Source organism: Lynx canadensis, chromosome B2, assembly GCF_007474595.2.
Source record: "Lynx canadensis isolate LIC74 chromosome B2, mLynCan4.pri.v2, whole genome shotgun sequence".
Classification (NCBI taxonomy): domain Eukaryota; kingdom Metazoa; phylum Chordata; class Mammalia; order Carnivora; family Felidae; genus Lynx; species Lynx canadensis.
Window position 1 is genome coordinate 137,309,504 of NC_044307.1, and position 13,329 is coordinate 137,322,832.

Here is a 13,329-nt window from a genome sequence, read left to right on the forward strand (position 1 = left end):
CCCTTTCTTCATTTCACCCTTGCTGGACTTGATTTAGGGAGTGGTTAATGAAAACACAGACCCCTGTCCCCTGCAGTTTTGTATTTTTAAACAACGGCACTAAGAAGCATCCATACATACAAATGTTGCTGAAGAAGGCATTGTGGCTTTATACGAGGGTATAAACCTCTTTCTACAAAGGTATAAATGGAACCTCTTGGAGTGCCTCTTGTTGCCTTATTTAAGAAATCTGTAATTTGACAAGTGAAGAATTATCAAGACATTTTATTCTGCTGGGCATCAGTGTATCCTTGAAAAGAAGTAGCAGATGTGTTGACTTCCTTGGCTTAGCCAATTTCACCCCAGTTGGTCTCAATGACCAGTTATGGAATCTATCTGTTCTATTTCTTGAAGGCAGTAGGGGAAAGGGGTGTGAGAAGCTTGAATTCCTTGAAGGACTGTAAATGTGACCGTTACACAGAAAAGTGGGTCTCATGGAATATAAGAGAGTATTCACTGTGCCTTTAAATATGTTCTGAGAGGCCAGCTGTTTCCCTGGATGAAATGCAAAGCAAATCTCAAGACTTTCTGGTCCCTTCCAAGTAATAAAGGACCTCCAGTCACTAATTAATACAACCAGTCCAATGTAAATATCAAACCCTGTGAGTTTCATTTACTGTCACATCTCTTCCCCTTTCCCAGTTCAGGCCTCAAACAAGCTTGCTGCACGAGCAGGGGAGAGGGCAGTTGGCCTCTTTTTCCGTCTTTCACATTTATTTCTCTTTGTGCATCTTGCCAGCTGAATGTTTGACCCCTGCGGGGTTCGGATGGGTGCGTCCAGAGCAGAGAAAAGGGGGGTGAAAATGCTGTGGTGAGCTGGTGTCATGCTTTCTAGGTCTGGCAGATGTTAGGAGCTCCTTCACAGGTGCTTTTTTTCTCAATTAAAAATTTTTTTTAAACATTTATTTATTATTGAGAGACAGAGAGACACAGAGCATGAGCAGGGGAGGGGTAGAGAGAGGGGGAAGACACAGAATCGGAAGCAGGCTCCAGGCTCTGAGCTGTCAGCCCAGAGCCCGACACGGGGCTCGAACTCACAAACTGCGAGATTATGACCTGAGCTGAAGTCAGTCGCTTAACCGACTGAGCCACCCAGGCGCCCGACAGGTGCTTCTGATACACGTCCCCGCCCCAGCTCCTGGGATCTTTCACTTGTGGTTCCCTCCACAGGTAATATCACAGCCTCTGGCAGGTTATGGATGGTTCCTCCTCAGTCTCAGGTGTCAACGAAGCACTTCCTGTTGAGGTCACCTGTCCCCTTTCAGGCTGTCCTCGTGGGCTGAATCCACATGGAACCTGCATTAGTTCTCTCCAGCAGTGGCCATCAGCGCCATGCTTCGCTTCCACAAACTTTGTGGGCAGAGCCCAGTCCCAACAGGACCATCTTCCCTTGGCTTGTGTACAGAGTAGGGGGCCAGGTTCTCTTGTCCTTCAGATTTCCAAGTGGATCAGACCCACGAGGTCATTGTGTCTGCCAGTTCTCGGAAGACATTTTTCGAGTCTATGTTGTGTTGCAGCCCCTTTTCAGGGCTTGGAATGAATGTGGGCATGTCCTACGTCTTCCGTCTGAGGAGGAGGGGGACACACAGCAAATTACTTTCTCTGAAAGTCCTCTAATTTCCCAACTCCTGATCCTTTTATATCCTTGATGCGTGAGAGGAAAGAGTGAAATCTCCCTTGCTACCTTTTTCTTTTTCTCCCCCAACATTGCATGGCAGCCTTAGGTTTCACTTTGAATTGTGGCATATAATGTTTAGGGACCTTAGCCCAACACTGTGACAAAATGGTTCCATTTTAACATTCTGTGTGTATATAGATATACATTCTGTTTGTATATAATATAAAAAATATATATATATTTGACCAAAACAACATGGTTCAGCTTTTTTAACCTGTTGACCATCAAATCATTTAATTCAGTTAATAAAAAGACTAAAATAAGGAGGCCAATCTTTCTACCACCAGGAGTCTCCATCACGTCATCCTGAACCGATTCCTGAACTTAGTCTTCACCTCCAAGGAGTTTATAATATTATTTAGAAAATTAGCCTTATAATTGAAATTTCTGGGCCTAAATAAAAGACTGTATAAAGCTGGATATCATGAGATTTCCCCAAAATACCTATATAAGCAGCAGGTGCTCTTAACTGATAATGAAGAGTTCATGGTGATTGGGTAGAACCATCGCATCTGGTTGTGAATAGAGCACCTCTGAGCTAGCTGGCCTGTTGCTAAGTGTGTGGTGTTAGGGGCCCTCAGATCCATTCTATTCATTCCTCTTGACTTTGTCAGCCATGTAGTGAGACTGTGGCCACTGGGCGATGTTGTTCCTGGGAGGTCATTAGAAGGAGAAGCCCACGCTGTGCATTGAGCTGGGACTTAAGAATTTCAGGGGAGACTTAGTGTACCTACCACAGACAGCTTATCTTGGCGTGGCTGAGACACTTGGAGACGTGTGGCTTTCAGGACATCTGCTGATCAGAACATGTATTCTCAGCCTATACTTCTTGAGGAATGGATATTCCTCAATATTTCAGATAGTAATAAACCCCTGGTAAATGCTATATGATTCAAAACAACAGGCAAAATGTCAAAGAAACCTTTTATCTACATGAAGCTAAAAAAGAAATGTGAGTAATGTCATTCATTCATTCATTCATTCTCTTTCCCTATATTTACTGGGTACAAACAAGTGCCAGGCAGTGTGCTAGAGACCCAACAGGATCTCAAAATCTTGTAAGAAACAGAACACTCCTGTTAACAGTAGGTTGCCTACCTACTCCCCATGGAAGATTAAATCTAACTTGGTTAAATTCTTCATTTTAGATCTATGTACTTGTAATGTAAAAACACATTTTAAAAAATCTTGGGGAAAAGGATGCTATCTTTAATGGTAGCCCATTTACTTTCCTTTTAATGGATTTCTAAAAATTTGGAATAGAGTATATTTAACCATGGAAAGGAGGCTGAGTATTAAACTTCTTTGATGTCTATGCTATGGATCAGAAAACTTATAAATATGTAACAATAGAGTTTCCTTCCAATATAAAAACAATTACTTGGCTTCTTTTGCAAAAAATGAAAAATATGTAAATATTTTTATATAAATATGTAACCTCTTCTTTCCATGAAAAATACATTGAAGGTCACAATCATTGTTTTCCTATCTCTTCTTGGAACCCACAGTCTCCTAATCCAATGGTTGTATTTATTAATACAATATAAATGGAAAGACTAAAAGATATGATTAAGGAAATTTGGGTGATTCGTGGTTTCAACTTTACCGATAATTTTGTACATAGAGGGTTTCTAAATTAGATTGTAGACACATTTGCCATTTGAGTTCCAAGCATTTTATTTATTTACTTTTTATTAACATTTTCTTTAAATATTTGTTTATTTTTGAGAGAGAAAGAGAGCGCGCGTGCGCAAGCATGAGCAGGGTAGGGGCAGAGAGGGAGGGAAACACAGAATCTGAAGCAGGCTCCAGGCTCTGAGCTGTCAGCACAGGGCCCAAACTCATGAGCTGTGAGATCATGACCTGAGCCGAAGTCAGACGCTTAACCGATGAGCCACCGAGGTACCCCGAGGTTCAAGCATTTTAATTGTATATCAAAGCATCTAACACCTGATATCGATAGTCTGCCTCAGAATAGTTTTTATTTTTATGGAAGCTGCAGTCTTTTTCCTGAGACGACAGCCACACTTTTGTCAACAATCTACCATTTATTTACAGAGGTTTAAAAACCGCTGATGGATGTTTACTTGTGCTGTACAATGCCTCAGTGGGAGTGACAGAAGGTGGTTTGCAATGGGTCTGAAAACGTAAAATAGTCAAAGCTGGCATTTCAACAATTCATTCCCAAAACACATTGGATTCATAAGTGAGTTTCTGTTTTCAAGTTTACATAGCTTGCTTCTGGTGTTAATGTTCTACTCCACACCTAAGGTGCCACTATGCATGGTTATTTTTTATCCTCACGGAAACAGTCCTGATTTGTACTGAATTTCAATGATGTTGTGTTAAACCAACTGTCATTTTGGAATGGTCGTAAGCAAACCTTCAACAACAGCTCTTTATTTCATCGAAAACCTTTGGGCCACACAACTCTCCCCTTTATCACACTTCCTGTGACCTTTAATGCATTATTAGCTTGTGCTTCTGGGGCCCCAGTAATTATTAACTACTGGATAAATAATGGTGAAAATTAACAAGTAGAACATGCATTTCCTATATCATTGCATTTAATCTGTGCAACAACCTTTTGAGGTAAGAATCGTCCCAACTTTATAGATCGCAAAGACTTTAATTTATTCAAATTCACCCAACCTCTAGGTGGTAGGGCTAGTATTCCTACTAAAACATGTGAAAAGATGCTCAGTCTCACTGATTGTAAGAAAGTGCAAGTTAAAACTACATGGAGATGGGGCGCCTGGGTGGCTCAGTCGGTTGGGCGTCCGACTGCGGCTCAGGTCATGATCTCATCGTCCGTGAGTTCGAGGCCCACGTCAGGCTCTGTGCTGACAGCTCAGAGCCTGGAGCCTGTTTCAGATTCTGTGTCTCCCTCTCTCTCTGACCTTCCCCCATTCATGCTCTGTCTCTCTCTGTCTCAAAAATAAATAAACGTTAAAAAAAACTACATGGAGGTACTAGTTTGAGAAAGATCAAAAAGTTCAAAGATCCACCATATTGGTGAGGGTGTGGGGGTACAAATTATACCGCCACTGTAGAGGGTGTTTTGGCAACATCTGCTAAGATGGATGTTGCACGTATTTACATCCATGAGGATTGGCTGATTGCAGCATTGTTGATAATGGCAAAAGACTGGGCACAGACCTACTGGCTATTGATGGAGAACTGTTAAAATAAATTATGTTTCTTCCATGCAGTTGAATACTATGCATTCATAAAAAAAGAGGAAGATGTATCTGTAACAGAATAGAAAGCCATCCAAGATATATTATTAAAGAAAACAAAACACATGACAAAACAGGCTATATGCTACTGTTTGGATTTTTAAAAAAGACCGTGGGGGAGAGAGAGAGAGAGAGAGTGTGTGTGTGTGTGTGTGTGTGTGTGTGTGTGTGTAAAGGTGTGTTTTCTGTTTGCATGAACCATCTCAGGAAGGAAACTTTTATTTTTTATTTATTTATTTGTTTAAAAGTTTATGTATTTTGAGGGAGAGATGTGTGTAAGCAGGGAAGGGGCAGAGAGAAAGGGAGAGAGAAACTCCATCAGGCTCCATGCTGTCCGCACGGAGCCTGATGCAGGGCTCGATCTTACCAGCCGTGAGATCATGACCTGAGCCAAAATCGGTAGGTGGATGCTTAATTGACTGAGCCACCCAGACACCCCTGGAAGGAAACTTTTAAAAACTGTTAACATCCTTTGCCTCCAAGGGGGAAATTGGTGAGTGGCAGGCACAAGTGAGAGGAAATCTCAAGATGTCTTCAAAAATAGCTTTGGCAGTTTAAAACAGAAACTGCATTATATACTTAAAATTTTATTTTATTAAAAAAAATTCTTTTAACGTTTATTTATTTTGAGAGAGAGAGACAGAGCATGAGAAGGGGAGGGGCAGAGAGAGAGGAAAACACAGAATCCCAAGCAGGCTCCAGGCTCTGAGCTGTCAGCACAGAGCCCGATGCAGGGCTCGAACTCACGAGCCATGAGATCATGACCTGAGCCGAAGTCAGATGCTCAACAGTCTGAGCCACCCAGGTGCCCCTATATACTTAAAATCTTAAAGTGAAGTAATATCTATAAAGCATGTGATACTCAGTTAACAGCCATCCGGATTTACCTTTGGCCTCTGACAAGGTTTAGAGATATCAGTAAAGAAATGAACTCTAGAGAAAGGAGAAAGGATGTTTTGGGGACGATTTGAAGAAGAGTCCCCAAATTGGTGATCATGCTCATATTGCACTAGCTCAGAGTGAACAGAAATAATCCTCACCACCAAACCAGCTTACAGAGAGGTGGAGACAATCTGGTTTCCTTTGCCAACGTCTTTCCTCCCCACATACAGATTGGGGTGATAGGTGATGAAACTCCATCACGGCCACTGGGAATGAGGCCCCAAGGTGGTACAGGCTGGGACTCAGGAGGTTCTGGCTCAGACCTTCTATGGAAATTCCTTTACACCATGTGAAGAGTATGAGGTTGTGAGTGCTCCTGGCCACTCAGCAAATGCTAGATTACCCAAAACAATAACTCTGCCTGGCGGGCAGAGATGTAAAAGGATGTTAAGGATATAGTAAGGGGTGGTTTAGGGTCAATTGGGAAACATTCATTTGAATGAATGCAGCATTTATTTTCAAGAATCAGTATGTCTAGGTTCATGAGCAAAACTCTAGTTTAATTGCTGTGATGCCCTCTGTGAAAAAGCTAAATTATCGTGTCACCAAGAGTCTGAGACCACATTTTTCGTGAAGAAAAGCCCATGGGAAGGGGATTGTCAGACTTAAACTTGAGACGTTTGACACAAGCATCTAGAACATGACTTTATTGCTCGAATGTTCCTCTGTCCCCAGCATCACAAAGGAGCAAGGAAGCAAATATTACGTATTTGGAATGTTTCACCTTTGGTTTTCGTTTGGGAAAATGGTCATTCTCTCTGATTGGACTGTTGCCATGGAGCATGTCCTATGAAAGCCCTAACTTGGCCCCTAGGAACTGACTGTGATTGTTCATATTAGATGATTAATTGCTTCTGCAAGAACAAAGACTATCCCTGTGAGGAGGAAGGGCATGTCTTTATCGTGGCACCTCAAGGGTTAACCAAGGAGTGGTTTGAGCTAACTCATTTCCATTTCGAATTTTCAAACCTCTGGAGAAAGACAAGCACAGTATGCCATTTCTGAATACCTCCTCCCATACCCTACACTCTGCTCTGCACTTTCATGCAGGAGCAGGAGTGTCACACTCCTGTACTTCCACAAGGAGAGATTTCCTTGGTTTAATAAGGTTTCCTTTTTTAAAATTCAAATACCTGTATGTCAGGTAAGGATGGAAATTAGTACAATCAGATGCGTTTCTATAAACTGAAATTAAGACCTTGAGCAACCTGGAGTTTTGATAGGATAGGGAGTTGGGAGGGTGAGGAGGTGTTGAGCTTGAACTTGGGACACCTCACCGATACTTATACCTGGGTCTGGGACTGTTGTGTTGAGGAAGGAGTATCAATGACTGGGGCCATTGAAAAGGAAGGTGAGGGAGTTGAGGACACACAAGTAAGAAAGAACACATTGGCTGGGCAGATATTTTTTACGTTAGAATTCTGGATCTCAGTGGGGTGACCTACATTGATTAGGGCTGGCTGGCAAAGGTTTCAAAGAAGAGAGAAGCTTACCAGCAGGTAAGGAAGAAGTAAACATGTATTAAGGACTGAAAATTAAGGGGAAGGGCAGGGTAGAGAAAAGGGGAGAAATTACAATTTGTACAGTTAGCCACTTAATAGCATTTGGCAGAAAAGTTTGTTGAATTACTATTTCTTTGTATTTGTAGTGCAAAAAGCTGTTGGCAAATGTCACTGAGTGATGTCTTTACTTGAGAACTGGCCAAAAGTTTGCCACTAAATTCTTCTAAATCTTTGAGTGTTTATAATGTTAGTTCTAATAATCTTTCCAGGTCTTTGAAGAGACTATGGGTTTAGGAAGGCTAGTATGTTTTGATCATTAAGTGGTTTTCTTGATGAGTAATGGGAAGGGTCTTTCCTTTAAGTCATTCAAATTGGATCCTCTTGATAGTTGAAATATATCAGATAAAGTAAAGCAATTTTTTTTTTTTTGGTTACAGGAATAATTGTTTGTAAGTTTGTACAATTTAACTGGTAGAAGAAGGATTTAAAGTTTTTTTTGTTTGTTTGTTTGTTTGTTTGTTTGGTTTTTTATTTGTTTGCCTGTTTTTAGCTAGAAAGTTTGATTCAAATTCTATGGTCATAAGAGTCAGACCTAAATGGACTCTCTTCTGTGGAGTAATGGATTTGAGTAGCATAACTCATTTCTTCATGTTTTATAAGGCAAGTTATTTATCTGACCACAAGTTGTTTCAATGTTTTTAACTTATGTTCTCAAATCCTTCTCCATTTATTTACCAGTGATTTGAGAACGTGGAAGCAGTCTTGTGTTTTCCAAAGAATTGGGGATTTCTAAGACTCTAAGAATAGCTCATCAAGCCACCAAGTTTATGTCTTAATTTGATTTATGTGATTCATGGCCCACATGAAGAGAAGAAAGAATGCATTATCCACTTGGTTATGCTGAGGTGGGGTAGAAACCCTCAGTTTGAAGGTCCAGTTTCCAATCCATGTCCCCTAGCCATATGACCTTCTGCAAGTCTCCTATGTCTTTCTGGGTCTTGGCTTTCTTATAAATACAATGAAGAGATTGGGCTCAATAATCCATAAAGAGACCATCGATTCTAATAGCCTGTTATGTGTTAAGAAATCTTATTTGTTGGGGCGCCTGGGGGGGCTCATTTGGTTAAGTATCTGACTTCAGCTCAGGTCATGATCTCATGGTTCATGGGTTTGAGCCCTGAGCTGGGCTCTGGGCTGACAGCTCAGAGCCTGGAGCCTGCTTCAGATTTTGTGTCTCCCTCTTTTTCTCTGCCCCCTCCTTGCTTGTTCTCTGTCCCTCTCTCTCTCTCAAAAAAAAAAAAAAGCTAATTTGTTTAGAAAATATGAATCTGTTTCCAAAGTTTCTCCTCTCGTTCTAAACCCTAGCCATTATGTTCATTCCTTTTGTGTTAGTTATTGAAAAGTCAGTTAACAATGCAAATGTGATATCTGGGAGGGGTTTAAGCATTCATTTTTTAAACAATATTTATTAGGGGCCAACTACACATCAGGCATTGTACTAGGCGATGGACTTACGACTTGGAAAAAGATAGCCTCTATATGCCTTTTTTGAATTTATAGGTCAGTGGGAGGATACCACAAAATATACAGGAAATCCCAACAGCATAAAGGCTATAACTGGGGATGTTTAGGGAGGTATGGACATGTATAAGAGAAGCACCCATTAGGAAATCAAGGAAGCCATCCTCTTGGTGGCTGGGATGTCTCAAGGGAGACTTGGAGGATGGTTAGGAGTAAGTCTGATGAAAAGGTGGCAAGAAGATTCCAGGGAGAGTAAATCACCTATGTGACTTTTTGGACTTACACAGGAGCCAGAGGGTTAGAGAAACTTGAAAGGAATTCAATATGGCAGGAGCACAATATCTGTAGGAGAGTGGGTGGGGACCCTAGAGAAATGAGGATAACAATTCGAGTTCTCTTACTGTGGAGAAAGATTACTCTTCCTGCAGTGTGAAGAATGGGCAGTGAAAGGAAAAGCCTGGAGGCAGGCTTGGAGAGAAGAGAGTGGCCTGAACATCATAAGATGGTCAGAAAAGAGAGTAGACTTAGAGCAGTCAGGGAGGTGGAAATAAGAAAGATTTGTGATGGGTCCAACCTAGAGAGTGAGAAAGAGGGGCAAGATGAGGCTGGATTTTTTGTTTACACAGTTACGTGAACAGCAGTGCCATTTGCTGAGCTAAGAGACAGAAGGTAGAGTTGGTCTGGGGAAAAAGAAAAGTTAATTTTGGACAAGTGGAGCTTCAAATGGCCAGTCCATAGTAGGTGCTCAATAAATATTTATTGAATAAATGAACATGCAAGTAAAAATGAGGTCTAGTAGGCTCTCTACTAGCTGGCTCTCCTAGCCAGCAAAAGATCTTGAATGGAGAGTTCCATTTTTAAGTCTTTAATGTAAAGATGAAACCTAAAACCCTAGGAATGATTGAGATCATCCAATGGAAGAAGTACAGAGAAGGCAGGGGGGCCTAGGGGATGAACCTGGAGGAATATCAATCCCTGAGGGCAGACAGAGGCAGAGATGTTCTTGAAAGTGGCAGGGTAAGAGAGGTCATTAAATAGGAGTAAACACTAACCCCCTAGAGGTAAGTGTTGTAAGGGCAGAGATATTCCTTTTGCTTATATTTGGGTGACTGCTAGGGACAGAATTGTCTCTCCAAAATTCCTATCTTGAAGCCCTGACCTCCAAGGTTAACTGTGTCTGGAAATAGAATCTTTAGGGGGTGATTAAGGTTAAATGAGGTTATAGAGTCCTAATCCAATAGGACTGTGGCCTTATAAGAAGAGAGCACTTTCTCCGCTATGTGAGGACACAGGGAGAAGGCAGCCTTCTGAAAGCCAGGCAGTGAGCCCTCACTAGAATCTAACCTTGCTGTCACTCTCATCTCAGACTTCCAGCCCCCAGAAATGTAAGAAAATAAGTGTCTGTTTTTAAGCCACTTAGCCTATGGTATTTTGTAACGGCAGCCTGAGCTAACTAGGGTAGTGTCCAACACTTAGAAATGGTCCTGGTAAATAGTAATTAGTCAACATTTAAAAAAGTTGATATATAATTGACATAACATTGTATTATCAATATATTTTTCCGGGTCAACTGAATGAATGAGTCATTCCTTGGCAAACTCGTAAATACATCACTTCCTTGAGACAGTGTGATTATAAATGAAGAAGTTGGGAGAAGGGAGGAAGACTGGCTAGCATGGGGGTCTTGGGTACTTAGAGAGAGTGGGAAGGAGCCACTTTGCCCAATGAGTGAGGTGACAAAATGGGAAAAAAGACCTGAAAAGGCTCAGAATGCACAAATCTCTCTCTCTTTTTTTTTTTCATTTGGCTGCAACTTGGTTGATTACTAGGCATGTGTACATTTGTGTGTGTGTCTGTGTGTGTGCATGTATGTGTGCAAAGGTCCTCCTCAACATTAGATGGGACTATTTAAATCAATGTGACTTTAGCTATAATCTCGATATTGCTCTTGACAGAGAATACCCCAAACTGGCAATGAGATTCCTCAAATACATAACAGATAAAGGGAGGAAAAGGGACACAGTGTAATAACCATTGGAATAATTGGAATTCTTTTATCATTCATGGCACTTACGGTGAAAGTACTTTCTAATGCGTCTTCTGCCATATGTGATATAAGTAAATTATCTAAAAAAGATTCTAGAATGTTTAAAAAATCTTTTCAGGAAAATGTAAGGTGAAAGTTATTAAATTCTGTTAAATCTGGTGAATTAAATATGAATCATTCACTGATTTATAATGAAGAGTAGCTATTCTGCCTGACAACCAAATATCCAAACTCTCTATCAGCTCCTGGGTAGAAAGCCAGGAAATGGCATCTGAAGTCCCAGAATTTGTGAGATTAAGGATCTTGGATTTGATTCTGGGTTTATAAGTCATTTTTTTAAATACAAAATTTGGTTTTGGAATGACATGGGAAGAAAAGGCTGTTTAAGAACATGTTAAAGAATACGGATTCCACTTGGCCTCTTAGTAACTTGAATCTTTGCAGGCTTATGTAAAGTTTGTTACAATTAAAAAGGTCCATGCATAGGGTGTTAGGAAAATTCTGTGGCCTTGAAGGAGCTGAGCCCCAGGGAAAGGCTTCTGACTGAGAGAAACCTAGCTCTGAACTTGGATGCCTTGCCAGAACTGCATTGCCCAGCACCAGGCTGGCTGTGTCATTGGCTGGAAATAGGGTATATGTGTTCCAGTTTGTAAGAGGTCACATTCTGGGCCAGGAGGCAAAATAAATCTATGGTGATAGATAAGAGAACAGTGGTTGCCTGCAGGGGTTAGGAGTTGACTAGGGCGGGGCATGAAGGGGACTTTCTGGCATGATAGAAACACTCCATGACCTCACTGAGGACATACCCATTTCTCTAAACTCATGTCTAAACTGGACACGGATGATATGTGCATTTCCCTGCATATAAGTTTTTCCTTATAAAACAAAAATCAAAGGTCAGTTGAAAAAAGTCTACGAGCTAATTAAAACCCCTTAAAACAGGCTGAATTCTTTAAAATGAGCAAAACTACCCAACTGTGCACCGATGGATGAATGGATAAAGAAGATGTGGTATATAGATACAAGGGAGTATTACTCGGCAATCAGAAAGAATGAAAGCTTGCCATTTGCAACTATGTGGATGGAACTGGAGGGTGTTATGCTAAGTGAAATTAGTCAGTCAGAGAAAGACAAAAATCATATGACTTCACTCATATGAGAACTTTAAGAGACAAAACAGATGAACATAAGGGAAGGGAAGCAAAAATAATATAAAAACAGGGAAGGGGACAAAGCATAAGAGACTCTTAAATATGGAGAACAAACAGAGAGTTGCTGGAGGGGTGGTGGGAGGGGGGATGGGCTAAATGGGTCAGGGGCACTAAGGAATCTACTCCTGGAATCATTGTTGCACTAGATGCTAACTAATTTGGATGTAAATTTAAAAACAAAAAACAAAAACCCCCCAAAAAAAAACAGTCGCATCTTAAACTCACCGAGTTGTGCACATTAAATAAGTATAGCTTTTTGTATGTCAATCATTCATCAATAAAGTGGTTTAAAGAAATAAAAAAAAATAAAATGAGCAAAACTAAAAAGGAAATTCGTCATTTTCCTTTAGAGGAAAATGGATGGTGTCAAATAAGTGCACAAAGACAAGCTCCCAAACAGAGCATTTTTAATCAAAAATAATAATCAGTTTAGACATGGCTAGACCCTCATGTCTCAGAGTGAAGGAACCATTTTTTAAAAATGTTTATTTATTTTTGAGAAAGAGAAATAGAGCATGAGTGGGGTAGGGGCAGAGAGAGAGGGAGACACAGAATCTGAAGCAGGCTCCGGGCTCTGAGCTGTCAGCACAGAGCCCGACGTGCGGCTCGAACTCATTAACTGTGAGATCGTGACCTGAGCCAAAGTTGGATGCTTAACCGACCGAGCCACCCAGGTGCCCCTGAAGGCACCATTTCTAGTACTATAAGCTGTTTTGGAAATATTTCCGCATGTATTTTCTTTCATGTCTCTATTGTAGGAATCATGTTTTTGTAAATGTAAAATGCTTTGAATAGAGCTGGAGAAGAAGCTATGTTCAGTCATAGTATTATCTGGTTATGAACTAAGAATTCAGAGCTCTCCTGTGAGTCATGCTGCTAAGAATTGTAGGCTTAATCTTCAAGACTGTATGAATTTGAATTTTGACTTTATGGCCTTGGTCGGTATGAGGATACAAAGATAATCTTTTAGCAAAAACACTTGAAAATGGTAGAATGTTACATGGAAAGCTAGCTTTTAGAGATGGCTGGTGGATAAATTTGCTGTTACTTTTTTCTTTTAAGTATCTGGATTAATCAATTAGCCAGTATGTGATGACCTGATATGACCAGGCACAGTGCTAGGCACGCAGCGAATTCCCAAATAACTCTT